A 21,562-nucleotide genomic window follows, 5' to 3' on the forward strand; every position below is an offset into this window, starting at 1 on the left:
AACATTTCTCAGTCAACTTCTACCTTCATGAAAGTTGACCATAGTTATTCCCGAATAAAAAGAAATCAACTCTTAAAAAAAAAAATAATCTCCTATCCCTTTATCTGTCTTCTTGTCCTCAAATCCCCAACCAGTAAGTTCCAGGCAACTACCCAATTTACAATACCCTAGCATACCTTCAAAGAACTACCCCAGGTCCCTGGTAGAGCGGACATTACTGATTCACCTATTCACCCTTTGGGAAGGTCTCTATCAAAGTTCTAGGGCTAGGGGCAGCTTTCTAAAAGAGGACAGTTGGTGCCTAGTGTGGATCAGCCCCCTCCCAGGAGGGACAGAGGAGAGGGGACTGAGCCTTTTTTGTCTTTTTGTGCCAATAGCACATTGCAGGGAGCCACATGCCTTTTGCTGATTGATGACGACCAGAAGAACTGGATTGTCATGTTAGCATGATGGAGACATGCTTAGGTAAGTCTTAACTTTTCTATGTATTTTTTTAACCCTAGATGAAAGTCATATAGTAACTATCAGAGATTGTGAGTATTCATTGGATGTGTACTTGTTTTATTTGACTATCATCCTGGCTTGGTCTCTAGCTAGCTCTTTGGGCCTAAGTAAAATGAGTGGTTTGGAAGTAACTGGGAGCTAATGTTCCCTTAAACCTCTGAGACTCTAAGATTTCAGAATGGATTTAGCAGCTGCAGGTTTTTGATGATGTGCCCAGAAATACACACCACAATTGGATCGAGATTGTGAACGCACTGATCTTTAAATAAGGATGAGTAGGGGGAACTCATGAAATTATGGTGAGGATAAAATAAAATGCTGGTTGTGAACATGCTTTGAAAATGTTTAGGCATCTTATGCAAAGTCCTGCCCATATTGAAGAGTGAAATACTACATTCAGCAGCTTACTGTTTCCTTAACAAAATTGGTGGTTATTTTGTAGTGATGGTAGCCCAGAAAGGACAGAAATGGCTGAAAGCAGGTTCTACCAAGAGATGGCATTATTCCTCACATTACTTGTGGTCTTCTACCCTTGCCTTGCTCTGTGAATCAGTGATTGTCATTGCCATCAGACCAATCTGTAAGCTAGAAACCCAGCATCCTTCAGATCCACTCTGTTCTGCAGCCCCATTCCTGGGATCACAGCTCAGCACCACCTCCTTGGGCCATGCTGCCATCACCTCTCACCCAGACTATGCCACCTACACTCATCTGTGCCCTGGCCCATCTCCTTCAACCCCTTCTCTACATTTCAGATCTGACCACGTGCCTCCCCTGGTCTGAACCATTGCATGGCTTCCCACTGGCCCCTTAATGGTGCTGCAGGCTCTCTACAGGCCCCTCAGCCTCAGGGCTCTAGCTCCTCTGGCTTTCTTTCATTCTTTCCATCCATACTGTCACCACAAGGCCTTTGCTTGTGCAGTCCCCAGCTTGACAGCCCTCACTATACCTCCTCTCCTGACAAACTCCTATTCACCTTTCGAGAAGCCTAGCATCATTTCCTCAAGAAAGCTTTCCCTGGACTCCCTGATCAGTTATGCTCTCTCATGGCTTTATGCACGCACTTGACATTTACTCATGTGATTGTTTGATAAATCGTAAGCTATAATTCCCATTAGACCAGGAACTATGTTTACTTTTGTTCATCATTTGAATCCCTAGCACCTAGCAGAGTAGGAGCTTGATAAATATTTTTAAAATAAATGAATACTATTAAGCATTACCCTCTTCCTCTGGTTATCTCGAGGCCTAAGTACCTCAGGACTAGATCACTTCAAGTTAGTAGATCTGTTTTCCTCAGTGTCTGTAATCACCCAGAAAGGCACTGACATCATTGGATCCACAATAGTGCAACAGAGAGTGAGTGACCCCTGGAAGAGGAAATGTAGAGGGCTGAAGATTAGGTAGGACATCCCTGCTGCCCCTGATACCTGGGATTGCTTCTGCATGTGGGTTTGTCTATTTGGAGATCCTGTAGGGACAGAACGCATCTGCCCACTGGTCCCTGAGATCGAAGGGCCTGTCTGGGTTTGATAGCCAACAGAAGGAACATTCAGGAAGCCATGAATAATTAAAGTAATTATATCTGAGAGTGACCAGAAAAATCATGGGCCTGGCCTAAATTCTATGCTTCTGGTTGAGGCAAAATTAGCCCACTCAAAGAATTATTAAGGCAATTGTGAGAAAGGGATTAAGTTGTTTTTTGTTGTGCCCTAAAGTTCCACTTATTCAACAAAATGAGTACATTTTTGTGGAGTATTTTTTATCCTTTTATCTCTATGTGAAAAACAATTCAGGACACTAGACTTCTCCTCCTTCTCCTGAAACATGCATCTTTTAGCTCTAAGGATACCACTTTCTGGTTTTCCCTAAACTGTCCAGTTTCTCCTCTTCAGACCCCTTTGCTAGCTCTTCTTCTGCTAAGCTGCTATATTGTGCTCCAGGGTTCAGGCCCCAGCCTTTTTGTCTTCTCTGAGTAATCTCATCGGGGATATGGCTTTCATTACCATTTTTAACTGAAGAGCTCCCAAATTTATATCTCCGAGTCTAACCCTCCCTGAATCCTAGACTGGAATAACCAAAAGAACCTTCTTAACATCTCCGTTTGAATGCAATGCCAGATGTTTTTCATTTTCCCATCTAGATTCACTCTCCTCCCATCTCCTTTCTGTTCTGTGCCGTCTCTCTGAGGCTGACCATTAGGCATTATGCATTATGCATCACCAAGCTATCTTTCTTTGGGAAAGATATTGGATCATTGGCAATAGATGGGAAGGTAGGAGGAGAGTGAGGTCCAGCGTGCATTCCCCTGTCTTCCTCTTTGCCTGCTCACCATGGCTAGACAGTACCCTCTATCAGAGTCGGCCCTCTCCAGTGACCACAGCTATTCTCTCTGGCTTCTGGTAAGCCCACCCTTCTTCCCATTGTCCCTTCAGGCACAGAGCTGATCAACCTTCTGTGCTGTGGTTTGTCTCAGGGAGCTTCACCACCACTTGTTGTTCTCCTTGCCCATGCTCTTATAATAGTCCATTCATTGAGCCATGGTACCAGCATACATCCCCTTGCTCAAGTCAAGGACCTGAGACTCTATACTATTATAAAATTTTGGCATTTTGTTGGGTCCTCACCTTTTATGTAAAGGTTGCTCATCTGTGCCCTCCATTTTAAAGCTCTCCATTTTTAATGCCCACAGAATTAGCTGAATGCTGTGTAGTCCATCTGCAATGAACATTTCCTGCCATTTCTCAACACACTGAGCCTTTCAATGGTGTAAACTTATTCATCTTTGTATTATTATCTAGCACAGTATTTGAAACATAGTAGATACCCAAAATATATGTGTTGGATCTATGAGTTAATAAGGTTTGCTGATTACTGGTCTAGTTAAAGGAACCCTTTTTGTTCTTTTATATTTACACTCTTAACAAAAGTGTAAGACTTATTTTTTTTGGATTTTTTACTTATTTATTTATTCATAGAAACAGAGAGAGAGAGAAGAGGCAGAGACACAGGCAAAGGGAGAAGTAGGCTTCATGCAGGGAGCCCAACGTGGGACTCAATCCTGGGACTCCAGGATCACATCCCGGGCTGCAGACAGCGCTAAACCGCTGTGCCACTGGGGCTGCCCCACCGGGGCTGCCCCCAAAGTGTAAGACTTTTGTGTCACTGTATGTCAGTGTCATCTAATTGATATGGTCTTACCTAGACGTAATTCTTCCTCAGCTTTAGTAATCTATGACTGTTAATTTGAATTCTTCTACAGTGCAAAGGATGAGGGTTAAATAGGACTGTTTTTGGCAGGGCACCTGCTTCTCCCTCTGCCTGTGTCTCTCATGAATAAATAAATGAAATCTTTAAAAAAAAAAAAAAAGGACTGTTTTTGGCTTTTGAGTTGTTTTTGAGCTAAAGGAAGTTCACAAAACTACTGGGAGATTCTTACATGAACAGCTGTTATGTGACCCTGTAGAAGGAAATGTGCATTAAAAAAAAAAAGCAGAGTATAAACAATAAACATACTGGGAGGTCAACTTGAGAAGGGGAAGAGGAAGGCTGGGAGTGGGAGGGCTGAGACAAGGGAATATTTTATACCAGCTCTGAAAGAGCTAAGCATTTTTCCTGATGTCTTTAAAAGAAGTTTTAGCCATTTTTGGAGAAAAGATGATTGTGGCTATTTATGAACATCATGTTGCTAGGTGACACCATGGGATGATCACCATGCTAACCTATCACTCACTGATTTCCAAAACTAGCAATGAAGGGGTTATATGGGAGCGGGGGACAAAATCCAGGAAGGAATGCAGAGACATCAGGATGAGAAGTGTGTGGAGTAAATGAATCAGCCCTAGAAAAACCATTTTTCTCTCTCCATTCTGGTAAAATGATCTGTTCAGGATCTTGGGTCCAACCTTTCTCCTGCTCTCTCATTTGGGGCCCCCTTGTTGCTCGCAGCCTTTTCCTCTCTATGACATTTGGCCTCCTCTGGGAGAAAAGCAGATCTGCTTCCTGCAGAAAGCCAAGTTGGGAAATCACCAGGGAGGAAGCCGACAAGTCGGCTCCCCATGTGGCGAGTCTGAAAACGGACATTTTCTCGTCTGTACACATGCAGTGTGGGAATGTGTGGAGACTGTGTCCATGCTTGAGTGTGAGGAGTGGTGTGGAGAAAGTCACCATGTGCTGCAGTGTGATGACACTGACTTCTAATCAATTGACCGCCTGCAATTTAAACACATTTTTAGCCATTCTGGAATAATAGTGCCCTGAAGCAAAGCCAATCACCATTTAGAAATGCACCCATTGAAAACTAAGCTCCTAATGTCTAGTTACCTAATAAGCATAGATTTAGGTTGGGAAGACACAGGTTCACATAGCTGCCTGAAATCTGTGAGTGGCCACCTCTGACGTATTAGCCAGCATCATGTGGGTATCAAGAACCTATTAATGCATTGGGATAGGGTGGTATGTGTGCATGTGTTCTGTAGGCCTATGTTTCCTGAGGCTACCCCATCCTAGGGACATGGGCTGGAGTATAACTCCAAGCTGGATGCTTTGAGCCTCATGCAAAGCACTTTCCAGAACTAGGAATGCCTTTTATCCCTGCCTATCACCAAGGCTACAGTGAGCATAATACACCTCCTAGTGGTCATGAGCTCATAGGAGCCATGTCCCCTTCTGCAGATGCATGGAAGAATGCAGCTGGTGCACTTCTCTCTCAACTGATCTTACCAAAGCACCTCCTGGTACAATGTCGGTGCTGCTCTTAGAACTCCACTGCCAGTTCTCCAAACAGAGAGGAGGTTGTACTACTCAGTGGTGCCACCTCTTCAATGCCACCCCTTTCTAGAGCTACCTGGTAGTCACCTTTGTGCGAGCTTTTCAATGATAATTTCCCCTCTATGAAGAGTAAAAAGATGATCTCTCTAAATGAACCATTAAAAAAAATATGTTCCTTCTTCCTGCTAACACCGCTGCCCTCCAAGACACATGGCTTAGCAAGAGAGGCCAGGGCTGGACTTCTGTCCGCAGTCATCCTGTTAGCCTGGTTGGTGCCCTGTGAATACCATCTGTGGAGGTCTTGTGTTTGAGATAGCACACTAGTTTTTTTTGGGGGGGGGGGGCGGTTTTATTATGAAAATGTCAAACCTATGCAAAAATAGATGGGATAAAAATAAGATGAAGCATCCAAAATACGTATCACCCATCTTCAACAATTATCAGCTCATGGCTAATCTTATTTATTTATACTTTAACTTTCTCCCTATCTCAAATATTCTAAAGAAAATTCTAAAAGGTTTATGTTGGATCTCTATCATTTAATTTGTAAATATTTCAATATGTGTCTCTAAAAAATAAGGACTCCTATGAAAATATAACCAATACAATTATAAAGAATTAAAAAGGGTTAATAGTAATTCCTTAAAATTAAATATCCAAGTCGATGTTCATATCTCATTGTCTGTCTCATAATTTTTTAAAAACAGTTTGCTTATTTGAATCAGGACCCATTTAAGTTTCATACACTCTAATTAGTTGATACATCTCTTAAGTCTTTCTTAATTTATTTTGTTTTTCTGCCTTGCAAAATTTTTAAAAAGACTTTATTTATTCATGAGAGATGCACAGAGAGAGAGAAGCAGAGACATAGGTGGAGGGAGAAGCAGGTTCCATACAGGGAGCCTGATGTAGGACTTGATCCCAGGACCCCAAGATCATGCCCTAAACCAAAGGCAGACACTCAACCACTGAGCCACCCAGGTGTCCTTGCCTTGCAAATTTTTGTTGAAGATCAAATGACATTGTTTGTTTTGTAGTTTCCAAGGTCTGGATTTTACTGATTATATCTCTGGTGATTTAACATCCCCCAGTATGTACCTGGTATTTTGTGGGAATTGGAAATTGGATCAAGAGTCTTGGTCAGATGCAGGTTTGTTTTTCCTTGGTGAGATAAATTCATGGGTGGCATGCTTCTATTAGGAGATGGTGTATGGCTGTTTTTCTTTTTGTGATATTATTAGCCATCAGTGTTCACTGTTTGGTTCTAATAATTCATTAAGCACTACAAAATGATGCTGTTCCGATTCTTCTGTTTCTTCATTTATGAACTAGGATGCTTCCAGGAAGGGGAAGTTTTCTCAGCAACTATTGGGTTACCATTAGGCTTATATCAAACAGGCAGGATAGATGCTTGATTCTTTCCCTCAACTTACTAGTTTTCAAAATAGTGAGGTGGTTCCCTAGAATCTAGAACCTGACATGGGACTTGATCCCGGGTCTCCAGGATCACACCCTGGGCAGAAGGTGGTGCTAAACCACTGAGCCACCTGGGCTGCCTGCTATTATATTTGTTATGGTGATCTGTGAGTAGTAATTATGACTCGCTGAAAGGTCAGATGATAGCATTTTTTTTTAGCAATAATGTACCTTTTAATACGTATGTACATTGATTTTTTTAGACATAATGCTATTGCACACTTAATAGACTACAGTAGAGTATAAACTTAACTTTTGTATGCACTAAGAAACCAAAAAATTAATTTGACTTGTTTTATTGTAGTATTCACTTTATTACGGTGGGCTGGAACTGAACCATCAGTATCTCCAAGGTATGTCTGTACTTGTCTATCTCCTTTATTTTCTATCCTTTTATTTCTTAACACTTCAGTTTAGATATTTTCTCCTGACTTATTTTCCAGCCTACAAGTTTTTTTAAGCTGTGCCTAATTTGCTATTAAATCCACCCTTTGAAGTCTTAATTTCATGTATTGTTTTTTCATTTCAAAATTTTTATTTGATTATATTTTACACTTTCCAGTTCTCTGCCATTATTCTTAGATTTGTTTTTTAAATTACTTTGAATATATTAATCATCTATATTTTAAGGTTGTATAAGAAAATTTCATTATTTGGATCCTTGGTGTATTTGTGTCTATAGTGTGCTTTTTCTTTTGATTGTCAGTTATGCCTTACCTTCTTGTATGCCCGTTTTTGTTTTTATTTTTTTGATATCTTGACACTGAAGAAATATTCTAAAGCTTTGGATTATGTTATCTTCCTTTTGCTTTGTCATCTAGGTAAGGGATGCTGGCAACTTCATATAACCTTAATTCAAAAAGGAATTGACATGCTTCAAAGCTAGGTTTCAGTCTTTGAGAGGGATAATTTATTTCTGTTCAACGTACTTAGAGGTTTAGCCTGTGAAATATTTACCAGGGCTCCTCCTATGAATCTGTTGGAAGCTTGCTTAGCCTTTCAGCCATCACTTTTTAGACTGGCAATTGCCCAGAGGAAAAAAAGCAGCTCTAAATGCTGGGGCCACCTCTGGGTTCCACTCTGTTTTGTGTCTTGGACCACAATTCCTTACCACCTTAAGTGGCTCTCTAATACTTTCAAATAAATTTTTAATTTTTTTTTTAATTTTTCTAGTTATTTTAAATAGGAATGTAGTTCTGAAGCAACCTAGTCCACCAAAGATGGAAGCAGAATTCCACTGAAAGGGAGGACAAAGTACAAGATTTGTTTTGTGAAAGATGAAGTGTACTAAATTTGTTGATATTTTTTTCTGATGCCATTTGGTTATTGATAGTATGCTAACAGATTTTTTTTTTTTTTGCCTAACAGATTTTTAAAAAATTATAGTTGACATACAATGTTACATTAGTTTCAAGTATACAGCATAGTAATTAGACAAGTCTATACATTACCTAGCAGCTTTAAAAAAACTAATATTCGTGGTCTACTCCTTTAAAGTAACGATGATATTTAACAGTAAGCAAGGAACCACTTTCTAAAAGAAATTTGTGCTATGGAGAATGTTTGAAAAAGGAATGTTTGAAAAACATTTCCATCACCTCAAGATTTTGGTTTTGCAAATGATATCAGGTTGGCACTTGTAAAAATCTCTCATCTGCACAGCAGTTTAAAAGTGGGAATCATAGTTTTCTAGCCTATTTAAATTTTTGTAGCTAAAAAAATTTCAGTGAGTCTTGAAGCCATTTGTTAAAAATACAAAAATGCAACATCTTTCAATTTTTGCCCAATAGCAACAGCATGGAAATTTACTAATCAGATTCTTTCCTCCCACCCACACACACAAAAATGTATAATTGGTAGATGAGGTTTAAATAATAGCAACCATAGTTTAATAAAGAGAGCCCAAGAAGTGCCCTCCTTAGTGCCTGTCACCCAGTTACCCCATCCCCCCACCAACCTCCCCTTCTGTGATCCTTTGTTTCCCAGAGGTAGGAGTCTCTCATGGTTTGTCTTCCTCTCTAATTTTTCCTCATTCAGTCTTCCCACCCCTTCCCTATGTTCCCTTTCACTATTTTTTATACTCCACATATGAGTGAAACCGTATGATAATTGTCTTTCTCTGATTAATTTATTTTACTCAGCATAATACCCTCCTATTCCATCCACTTAGATGTAATTGATAGGTATTTGTCCTTTCTGATGGCTGAGTGATATTCAATCGAATATATAGACCACATCTCCTTTATCCATTCATCTGTCAATGGACATCGTGGCTTCTTCCACAGTTTGGCTGTTGTGGACATTGCTGCTAGGAACATTGGGGTGCAGGTGTCCTGTCATTTCACTGATCTCTTTTTCTATGACTTTGGGTTTTGTTTTTGTTCCTTTAGATTCTACATATTCATGAGATCATGCATTATTAGTCTATCTCTGCCTGACTTATTTCACTTCAAGTTCCATCCATGGTGTTGCAAATGGTAGGATTCCCTCATTTTTTATGGCTGAATGATATTCCACTGTATGCACAACTTCTTTATTCATTCATCCACTGATGAACACTTAGGTTGTTTCCATGTATTGGCTATTGTAAATAATGCTTCTATGAACTTTATTGTACAGGTATCTTTTTGAGTTAGTGTTTTCACTCTTTGGGAGAGTAGTGTTTCTATACTAACAGTAGAGTTTATTAGTTACAACAGAAACTGGCCTGCAAAACCTAAAATATCTACTATATGTCTCCTCACAGTTTGCAGACTTCTGTTCTAAACCTATCTCTGCCCATTTGGGCCAACACTTTTTTCTCCCAGGGTACCAATTTCCACTTAAATATAAAGAGTAAGCTGAATTAGATGATCTGTAAGGACCCATCTATGCCTAACATGCTAGGACTTTGCCACTATTATTAAGGGCCAACCCATTTGTGATCCAATAGCAACCAATAGGTTGACTTGACTCTTTATTTGTGAAAAATTTCAAACACATACAACAATAGGGAGAATGATATAACAGATTATTATGTACTTAACACTTCAATAAATATGATAAATATGATTTCATGGCCAATCTTGTTTCAACCATACCCTTCTAGTTCCCAAGCAACCCCCAACTCCCCACCCCACTAGATTTTAAAAAAGCAGATCCAAGGTATCATCATGCCATTCATAAACATACTATGCAGCTTTAATGGATGAGGATTCTTTTTAAAGACTTTATATTTATTACTATTTAAAATTTTTTATTGAGATAAAATTTACAAAATATAAAACTCACCATTTTAGCCATTTTAAAGTATACAATTCAATTGCTCTTAGTATTATTGTTTACAGTTATCCTTCACCCTAGTGAGCACAGAAAATTCCAGTACATTTCCAGGACCCCATTAGCAGTCACTTCCAATTCTATGCTTCTTGCATCCTTGCAATAATTAGTCTACTTTCTGACTGTATAGATTTACCTAATTTGGATGTTTCACATAAGTGGAATTTTATCATATGTAGCCTTTTTTGTCTGACTTCTCTCACATAGCATATATGTTTTTGGGGTTCATTGATGTCATAGCAGCTATCAGTACTTCATTCCTTCTTGTAGCTGAATAATATTCCATGGTATGGCTATGCCACATTCTGTTTATCCATTTATCAGTTGATGGAGATCTGGGTTGTTACCTCTACTTTTTGGGATTGTGATTGACACTGCCATAAAGATTCACATATAACTTCTTGTGAGAGTGTATGTTTTAATTTCTCTTGTGGGTGTGTGTGTGTGTGTATATATATATATATATATATATATATATATATAAAGAGAGAAAGAGAGAGAGAAAGAGGAATTATTGGATTGTATGATAAGTGTATGTTTAACTTTTTGAAGAACTGTTGAACTCTTTTGCAAAGTGGCTGTGCCATTTCACATTCCCATCAGCCATGTGTGTGGTTCTGATTTCTCTGCATTCTTGCTAACACTTGTTATTATCTGTTTTCTAATTATAATCATCCTGGTAGGTATGAGATGATATCTCACTGTGGTTTGGATTTGCATTTTCCCAGAGACTAATTATGTTGAACATCTTTTTATGTGCTTATTAGCTATTTATAGATATTTCTTGGAGAAATGTCTATTCAAGTGCTTTGCCCATTTTTAAACTGGGTTATTTATCTTTTTTATTGTTGCCTTGTTAAGAGTTCTTTATGTATTCTGGATCCAAGATTCTTGTCAGAAATATCATTTATAACTGTTTTTTCCCATTCTGTGAACTTTCTTTTTGCTTTCATTATGGTGTCCTTTGATGAACAAAAGTTTTAAATTTTGATGAACTCCATTTTATTATCTCCTTTGTTGCTTGTGTTTTTGGGGTCATGTTTAGGATTGCTGCCTAATCCAAGGTCACAATACTATTGTTACAACTAAACAAATGACAACAATTTCCTAATATTATCAAATTTGTAGTCAATATCCAAGTTTCTGTGATGATCTCAAAAATGTCTTTTTGTTATTGGTGTTTGTTTGACCAAAGAACCCAAGCAAAGACCATAAATTGCATCTGTGTGATAAGTCTCTCAAGTCTCTTTAAATCGAAGAGGTCCTCCTTTTGTTGTCTTTTTTCCTTGCCATTCATTTATCTCTAGAGTTTCCCACATCCTAGATTTTGTTGATTGCATCCCCAAGAGAGCTTCACCATGTTTCTGTACTTCCTGAATTTCCCAGGAAATGAGTAGTTAGAGCCAGAAGCTTGATCAGATTCAGGTTCCAAATTTTGGCAAGAAGTCTTCCTAGGTGGCATCATGTACTTGCTACTCTATCACATCAGGAAGCTTGTACTGCTTTGTTGTCTCTCATTTGTGATGTTAAGATTGATCAGAGATTTCTGATGTTGTCAGCTTGACCCATCCATTTTATAATCCCTATTAGCTTTTAATGAATAGTTTTAGCAGTCATCGATGATTATTGTCTAGCTTCATTATTTCATTAGGGGTTGGAAAGCACAGCTGATTAATTTGCTCAATGGTTGCTGTCAAGTGAACACTGAAACTTCCAAATGGATTGTTTTGAATAATGTCATACAACCTACCAATACCTGTGTTCACTCTCCTTCTCCTACTGAGTTTTAACCTCTTTACACTTTTTTTTCTTTATTTTTTTTCTTTACACTTTTTTGAGCAAAATTGCAGCTTAGATCATGTGATTCATATTCCACAGAATTGTCTTGTCATTTATTTGGTTTTAGACCAAATAAATAATAAATAATAATAAATAACCATAAATTATTATGGTTTTAGACACCCAGGGAATGGTCGTTGCTTGGCATAATTATGAAATCTCTGAAGATAGTTTTTTGAGTCACTTTTTTAGACCAAATAAATAATAAATAATAATAAATAACCATAAATTATTATGGTTTTAGACACCCAGGGAATGGTCGTTGCTTGGCATAATTATGAAATCTCTGAAGATAGTTTTTTGAGTCACTTTTTTCTCCTACTTCCAACTCCCCAATTTTCAAATTTTTCTTTCCTCTCCTCCAACATACTTATCTTTTATCTTTCAAAGACTTTTCTAAAATCAGTAATGAAATAGGATAAGCTTTACACTAAAGTGTAAGGGACTTACTCTTGCCTTTCAGTGAGTTTGTATTTTAAAAGAGAAATGTACCTAAAGATTTAACCTAAAGAAAACAAAACCTGGGCAGCCCGGTGGCTCAGCAGTTTAGCGCCACCTTCAGCCCAGGGCCTGATCCTGGAGACCCGGGATCAAGTCTGGTGTCAGGCTCCCTGCATGGAGCCTGCTTCTCCCTCTGCCTGTGTCTCTGCCTCTGTGTGTGTGTGTGTGTCATGAATAAACAAATAAAATCTTAAAAAAGACAAAAACAAAACCCTAGTGATGAGATGTCAAGCTGGAGCGTTAGGATTTTTCGTTCAGTCAGAGTTTTCCCTGACAAATGTGAGCAATCACAGGTCCTTTTTACCTTCAAAATACAGAATCTGGCCTATATTGTATCTATTCTTGGTGGAGAACCTCACTGTTCTTAACTGTTCCATTTCAAAGCCCTCCCAGTTCTCTCATAGGTGTTGGAAGCCACAGGATCAAATGCCTAAATAATAGACCGGGATAGTGTAGCTGATAATGAGCATGTCATCTTAAAACCAGGTTTAAGTTGTACATATTAGAGAATTTAGACTTCTCTGCAACTCCCCTAGTCAAGCAAAACATTTTTAAAATAGATTATTAGCTAGGATTAGCTTTGGCTGCAAGTAACAGACAGACTTAAAATAACAATGGCTTATATAGTGTGGATATTTATTCCTTTCATGTTCTAAGAATCTAGAGATTGTCAGTCCAGGACAATTGTGGCACTGCATAGTGTCAGAGACCTAGGCTCCTTTGATTGTGTTGCTTCACTGAGCATGACTTCCATTCTCAGGAATCCCATGGCCTTAACTTATTATTAGTACTTCACTCATTACATCTGAATCCTGACTTACACAAAGGAAGAGAGCAAAGCAGAGCTTGCCTCCTCTCTTTAAAGATGCACTTGAAAGTTGCATATACCACTTCTCTTTGCATCAGCCAGAATTAGTCACATGACCACACCAATGGTCTTTATTCCAAGCAGCCATGGGCTTAGTTAAAAATCATGGGTTTTATTATGGAAGGAGAAGAAGGTGGATAATTGGGGAAAAGTAATTCAGCCACAAAAGAACTCTCATTATAATAGTAAACAAGAAGTAATGTAGTGTTTAGTGCCCCCTTCCCAAACTAAAAACAAGATACTCTTTTTTTTTTTTTAAGATTTTATTTATTTATTCATGAGAGAGACACACACAGAGAGAAAGAGAGGCAGAGACACAGGCAGAGGGAGAAGCAGGCTCCACACCAAGAGCCTGACGTGGGACTCGATCCAGGGTCTCCAGGATCACGCCCTGGGCTGCAGGTGGCGCTAAACCGCTGTGCAACCGGGGCTGCCCCAAAACAAGATACTCTTAAATAGTTCACTCACCAATGCTAAACTATTATCAGTTCTTTTGGATAGGACTGATTTTTGGCTTTCTAACATCACATCAAACTCATGATCCCTAACCCTTCTATGGAAAAAGACCAATTCTTTCTGGTATTCCTTTTTGATGTCATTTGTAAGCCCACACTTGATAAAAAACAAAATTATTGTGGCCAATTGTCTCTATTTCAGGAACTTCCCTTTTTAGGAGAAAGAACTTCTAAAATAGTTTCATGTGTATTGTATTTTTAAAGTTGGAGTAAATGCGTCCTCATTGAATCTATTTAGTACTTGGTTTTGTCAGCTTGGGTTTTTGAATTGGTCATGTGGGAGAGGAATTCCTTGAAATCTTTTATTTATTTTCTGCTTTATATAAAGCACACCATGTTCCCAGGCTCAAATGTTGTAAAAGAAATCCTCACTTCCAAAATAACATATTGTCCAAAGTGGTTGCCCTAACTCACTCCTCTGGTTAATGGCGGCTGACTCATTGTGTGCTGGCAAGACTTCCACCTTCCACAAACATTTTGAATTCTGTAGACATTAGGACAAGCTTCCTGTTTGGTCAGGCAGTGGCTAAGAATCAAATAGAGGTTGTGGTTTCTCTCTTTGGATATGATATCCAAGATGGAACTCACTGTGGGAGAGCTTCAATGTTATTCCGGTTGTATGGTAGAGAATGCACAGGGATCCTCCCATCAGTCATCCCTTGAACTTCTCCCATGGCAGAGATCCAAATTCTCATTTTTCCACCAAAAGCTCCCCTGATCATCTTTCAAGTCCCTCTGGTCTGTACCTCACATTTCCGGACATGTAATCGCAAGACAAGTGTAACAATGTGCATGCTTGTCTTCCAGGATTTCATCTATGATCAAAAACTTTTGCCCACATTTTCTTTGAGCTGCTCCCTTCCTCTTCAAGAGGTCAGTCTCTAGAGCCCCTATATATTGTCACACATTTTCTATCCTAACTTGCATGTACCTACAACCCCCTCTTTTTGAAAAGATGTTTCTACACAGTATCTGTTTCTACACAGTATCTCTCTCCTACAAGGGCTGTTTAAATTCTTGTCTCATTCAAAATGTTAAAGATGAAGATAAATGTCCAAGTCAAAAAAAATCAAGGGATTGTTTATCATTCTTTGCCATAACTCTAGAGTATAACTGTATTTTAAAGGATAAGACACCTAAAAGTAAAAAAGTACAACCCACCTCTAAACTCATTGGTTCAGGGACTTTTTTCCACTCTTTTTTTTTTGCCACCACTGATTTAGAGGGCTATGTTGGAGGGGGAGGTAGGAGTACTAAGTTAGCTTCTACATTTTTCTTTTTCTTTTTTTTTTTTTTTTTTGGTCACCACTTTTTAAAGATTGTGCGCCTATATTTCTCACTTGATTCTGCTTATTTATGGATAGTTTTTCTTGGGTTTTGAAGGATGTAATTAATATCTGACTTCACTCTGCCCACCTATTCTAGAAGGCTTTATTATCCCTCAGGCTTTTTCCAAGATTACACTTCCCAAAACACATGCTGATGTGTTACAAAATAACTTCAATAAATAACTACTCATTACCTATTGAGTTCAATCTATTCCTTTTTTCTTTTAATAATGATAAAATAGACATAAAATTTACCATCCTACCATTTTTAGGTGTATAGTTCAGTGGCATTAAGTACATTTGCATTATTGGGCAACCATCACCACTTGTCACCATAACTCTTTTTTAAAAAATTTATTTATTTATGAAAGAGAGAGAGAGAGCAAGAGTTGGGGAAGGCGTAAGGGGGGAGGGAGAGAGAAAATCTTTTAGCAGATTTGCCACTGAGGGCAGAGCCCAACACAGGGCTCATTCCCGGGACCCTGAGATGGGGACCTGAGCCAAAATCAAGAGCCAGCCACTTAACTGACTGAGCCACCCACATGCTCCTGCAGGATACTTTTCATCTTGTAAAACCCATTAAACATTAACTCCCCATTTTCCTTCCCCTAGCCCCTGGCATCCACCATTCTACTTTCTGTCTATATGAGTTTGTGTCCACTAGATACCTCATATAAGTGAAATCAGACAGTATTTGTCCTTTTTGTGCCAGGCTTATTTCACTTAGCATTGTGTTCTCAAGGTTCATCCATGTTTTAGCATGTGTCAGAATTTCCCTCCTTTTAAGGCTAAATAATATTCCATTATGTGCATATGTGTGTGTGTGTGTGTGTGTGTGTGTGTGTGTGTGTATACACAGCATGTTTTGTTTATTCATTTTTTGTCAGTGGACACTTGGGGTTGCTTTTGGCTTTTGTGACTAATTCTGCTATGAACATTGATGTACAAATATTTCTTGAGACTCTCTTTTTGATTCTTTTGGATATATACCCAGAAATGAAATTGCTGTATCATATGGTAATTCTATTTTTAATTTCTTGAGGAATCATCACACTGTTTTTTATCAATTTATCCCTTTTAACTTTAAATGGAATCTCATGATAGGGAAAGATTCACCCAGGATTTGGATTTGCTTTTGAGAAGACTGCTGAAAACAGAGTCTAAATATTAGTAATTTAATAATAGCCTCAAGTTAGAAAAACTATATGGCAATTACAACCAACTTAGCAAAGCACAAGGGGAAAAACCATATGAAATAAATAATGAACAATGGATTTGGATATAATTACTCTTTCCCTACTTGGAACTGTGCTGAGGATAATGCTCACTCTTTTCCTTCTATTTCAGGTATCCCCAAAGAGGCTCTGGGTGATCAGCACCTGGCAAAAGCTGGGATGGTCTTCCCAAAGAAACACTTCCATGAGAGTGAGACAGAAACAGTTTGAAGTCTATTCATCATGGTTTGGTATCCTGTGGATTTCACTGGAATGAATCACTGTTGGGCTTCAGAATGCTGCCCTGAGAAAAGTGGGCAGAGTGCTCTTTGAATTAAAAACAAGGGTCTGGAATACATCTTGTGTTCCCCTGCCAGGCGCAGGGCTGTCTGTGGAGGAGGCTGAATCTGCAGCATGGTGGGCTTTCTTCCCACAGCTGCTAGGGGACTTTTCTGGGAAATGAGAGAACATATTTGTCCAGACTTAAAACTTGTCACTTTTCATACACTAGGTTAGGCTTGAGGTTGCCTGTTTTCAGGTTCTAGGCTTGGTTTTTATTGACAAAATATAACTTCCAGCTAGGGGTAGGAGTGAGAAAGGATGTGCTTTTAGAGGTGTAGGATTAACAACAAAAAAAAGAGGGGCATACCTGGGTGGTTCAGTCGGTTAAGCGGTTAAGTGTTCAAGTCTTGATTTCAGCTCAGGTTATAATCTCAGGTCATGAGATGGAGTCCGGAGTCTCACTGTGCTCATCAGGGAGTCTGCTTGGGACTCTTTCCCTCTGCCTCTACTCTGCACTCATGCCGTCTGTCTTTCTCTCTCTATAAAATAAGTAAATAAATCTTAAAAAAAAAAAAGAGAGAGAGAGAGAGAGAGAGAAAGTACATCAGGCTTCTCAGACTTCAAGTGGGTCTTATAAAATTACATTTTGATGGGTTTAATATAAATGATCCCCAAACACTTGGATTAAATTTTCCAAGAAGCACGCATGGATTTAAAAATTAGAAGGAAGGAGATCTTGGCAATGTTCGTTTGGGGCCTTCCCAGACTCCAAATGCTTAACTGTTCTGGGTGCCTGGTGGGTTTCTATAATCACATTCAGTGTTTTTTTGTGATGGTGACTCACAGGCTGATTGACTGAAGAGTTGCCTGAGAATGAGGCATTGCCACTGGCCAATCTGCCAAGTTAGATTGAGAACTACTTGAGCTCTCATTGTTCAGGTTGGTTCTCCATATCACCAGATGCCCACAGGACTCAGCCATTCTTCTCCTCTTTGTCACTTGGCACATCCACATAATAAGCACCAATAATTCTGCCACTATCAGCACCCCTCCATTCAATGGGCACTACATGGATAGGAGTGCACTCATCTACCTCCTATGTCATGCAGGTAAAGCAATGGTGGAGGCAGCACAGAACAGGAAAAGAATAGGCCTTGAAAGCACGGGTTCACAGCACAGTGAACCACTTACTAGCACTTCTTTCAACTCTGCTGCCCCATTTTATCATAACATTGTGAGGAAAAAAGGGGGTAAAAGGTGAAAGAGTGCAGGACACCTAGGAGGTGTCTAATCAATGATAGTTGTTAGTGATAGGCAGCCACCTATTTCAGTTTGTTGTTACTTTTTAAAAATTATGCCTCTCCCTGCTTCCTCTGGAAAAGCAACCTTTTCCCCAGTTGTCTGGTCCCCAGATCAGAATCATAACATGCAGGGATGGTATAAATTGCCTCAGATGGTTTTCTGAAAATGCAGATTCTTGAGTCCCATGTCTGTTTGAAAATGCATTAAAATAATACACACACACACACACACACACACATATATGCTGGTCTAGGCATAAATAAATTCTGGAAGTATACACAAGAATCCATTACACAAATCCTATCCAGTAAAATAGGGAGTGGGGGTGAAGAGAATGTAACTCTTCATATTCTACCTTTCTGAACCATTTGGTATGTTTTATTTAAATATGGTCATATTTTTATTTTAAAATTTTAATTTAATAACTACTAAAGAAATAAAAACAACTAAAAGAAAACACAAATAAATATCTGATTTTGAGAGGGGAAAACATGAAAAAAAGTAATTACAAAGATAGAAAATGATGGACTTACATAATAATATAAAACTTTTGTAAATCAATACACTGCCAGTAGAAACACATGTAAAAGCAATGTGACCAAGAAAATGGATAGTCCTCTCGCAAAACTAATCAAGGGAAAAAGAGATATCACAAATTATTAACAATAGGAATGAAAAAAAGGACATCAATATATATCTTACAAATTAAAAAAGTAAAAGATATTATAAAGTCATTTCTGGTAAATACTCTGGAATTTTAGATGGGGTTAGCATAAATTGCTAGCAAAACATAATTTAACAAAACTGATTCAAAAAGAATTAGAAAATCTGAGAAGTCCTATACCTACTGAAGAAATTGAATCTCTGATTAAAAACCTTCCCACAGAGAAAATTACAGGCTAATTTAACTTGACTAGTGAATTATGCCAAACATTTAATAAAGAAATATCTCCTACTGATAAGGGACTAAAGTACTTACTAAATAAAGAGCTCTCTTAAAAGTCAATGAAAAAAAGGTCTCATTAAAAACAGAAAACAACACAAGTAGGCAATTTACAAAAAAAAAAAAAAGGAAAAGAAATTTAAACTACTGATAAACTTATTAAAATGTTCATTCTTTATAATTATACCAAAAAGGAGTTATCATTTTTGTGCTGTTGAAGGTAATACTTATTAATGACCACTATGGACTTTGCAGAGGTGATTTGGCAATATGTAAGAGGCACCTACTAAACCTATGAATCATTTGTCATTTGACCCAACACTTCCACTTATAGGAATTTGTTTTGGAAAATGAACATAGATAAAGAGGAGACGTTTATAAGAATGTCCTTCTATATGTTGCTAATAGTAAAATAATTTCAGGAATCTTAAATGTCCAATGGTAAGTTAAATTAAATAAGCTCTGCCATAATATGTCACAATGACATATTATGCAGCCAATCAGAAGTGATGTCAAAGAATAGTAACAGAGAAAACATTTATAGAAAACAGTGAAAAAATGGTCAGAAAAATAGGATTGGCTTGCTTTTGTGTATATGCACCCACACCTCCCCCCATCTACCCCACCACACAAACACTCATGGGAAGAAAACTAAAAAAACACACAATATGTCCAAGCATTTTTTTCTGCATGGTATGATTCTTGGTGATTTATATTTATTTTGCTTTTTGCTTGACAACATTTTCCAAATCTTATACAATGAATATACATTAATTCTATAAGACAGAAAAATTAGTTGGTAAAGCCTGTGGAGATACAAAGATGGAAACACAACAGCACTAAGAGTCTCTGCATTTACCATGTGATAGATGTTTAACTCAATTATTTTCTTAAACATACTGTCCATAGAGTGGACATTATTATCATCCCCATTTTACTGATGAGCCAACCAGACTTGGAGTTTTTCTCAAGGTCAACAAGCCTGTGAATGGAGAAGCCAGGATGCAAATGGAAGCCTTTCTGACTCTGGAAGCTTACATTATGAAAATCACCTCCTAATGTTGGTTGACTACTAGTCAATCCAGTGTCAGAATCTGGAAGAATTTTATAGCAATTATAAAGGCCAGGTAGCTGGTTTTAAGGACACCATTGGTCATCTATTACATGCTATGATGCAAACCAGAACAAAGATGAGATGAGCCACTTTTCATCTGTCATTCAGAAATGGAAGATCTGTACCAAATGAAAAAATAGGCAGACTTCCCTCTCCTGTGTTGGCACTTTTCTTTTGAAGCAGCCTGTGTTGTCCCTGTTTCCCATCTGTACCTCTTTTTTCTGTATTCAGCAGAATAACACACTTTCAGGAAACAACTGGGCAGGAAGTAATGGAGGACTGAGTTTCATCCTGGGAGGTTTGATTCCCACAAGTAAAGAGCTGCGGTGGGAGTGGTCGGGAAGCATTGTTGGTGCATGGGGACTGTCGTGCTTTATGAATTCCATCTGTTCAGAGCATCTGGGACTCATGCGGTGCGGCATGGCAAGATTCTATTTCATTTCAGCTTATCCCTATTAGACGAAATCCTGCCAGAAATTGGGGGCCAGCTAAAAATTGTGTGCATCAACTCATCATCCACAGACATCAAGTGTAGATCTGAGAAGGTACTCAATGCACCCCACCTGGAGTGGGGCCAAGTGAAAAGCATGCACTCCATGTAGGTATCAGACAACACAAGCTCTCAATGGAGCGCACCTCATTCTAGGATGAGAAGACAGAGTGAAATGTGGGTCTCATGGGGAAAAGTATTGCTGAATAAAAGGAAAAAAGCATCTTTCTCAAGATTCAGAGAAAAGACAGATAACTGAAAAATGGTTTATCATAAGAACCAGGAGAAAATTGTTTGGAGTACTTCTAGGATATAGGAAGACATGACTATGAAATGTGTACAAAAAACTAGGAAAAGTATAGCTTACATGAAAAGTGGCATTGAATGAAAAGAGATACATGAGAGGAGAGAAGAGAGCAGATAGAAAAACTGAAATCCAGTAGTAATCATTCATTTGTTATTTGTTCAGAAAATATGTAATGTTCACCTATGTGCCAAGCACAGAAACAGAAGTAGTAAGGAGCAGAGTTAACATGGTAAAAATTAAATCGGAGATGTAGAAGACAAACTTCAGAAGATTTTAAAAAATGCAGGGAGAACAAAGAGATGAATGTGGCTGAGAAGATGAACGACATTGAGGACAAGAATTGGAGGTCTAATCCAGAAGGAATAGATGTTTCTGGTAATTAAAATAAACAAACAACAAACAAACAAATAAAAACAAGGATGACTGGGGCATATACCATGACCAAAGATAAAGATATTTTTTCCTAAGCTTAAAAAGTAAAATCAAATAAATAGGATATATAAATGGAACTAGCTTACCACATTCCAGGCAAAATCAGTGAAAAGAAAGTCATCTTTAAGCATAACCTGAAATTTAGAAAAATCAACAGTAATTTTTAGAAATGATTTTAAAAACATTCATGCAGGAGCAAAATTACCTATAAAGAAACAGCACCCAGGCCGGCCACAGATCTTTCACTTGTGAAACAAAAAGGCCAGGTGCAAATGTAGCAAAATCGCCAAAATTTTGAGGCAAATGGTCATAAACAAGTAAGTTTAGGCACGGCATAGCTGTATATAAAAATGCAAAGA

The 21,562-nt window shown here is 38.3% G+C and overlaps 1 long non-coding RNA gene across 2 annotated transcripts in view; it reads left to right on the plus strand.

Annotated features, from left to right (window-relative positions):
- LOC140622928 (uncharacterized) overlaps window positions 1–21,007 on the plus strand; it is a 30,497-nt gene extending 9,490 nt beyond the window's left edge. For both annotated transcript variants that reach the window (XR_012022585.1, XR_012022586.1), the window contains 3 exons: window positions 378–465; window positions 7,055–7,103; window positions 16,467–21,007. This is a non-coding gene — a long non-coding RNA (uncharacterized lncRNA). The remainder of the gene's footprint in view (window positions 1–377; window positions 466–7,054; window positions 7,104–16,466) is intronic.
- The last annotated feature ends 555 nt before the right edge of the window (window positions 21,008–21,562 follow it).

This window comes from Canis lupus, chromosome 32 (assembly GCF_048164855.1).
Source record: "Canis lupus baileyi chromosome 32, mCanLup2.hap1, whole genome shotgun sequence".
In the NCBI taxonomy this organism is placed as follows: domain Eukaryota; kingdom Metazoa; phylum Chordata; class Mammalia; order Carnivora; family Canidae; genus Canis; species Canis lupus.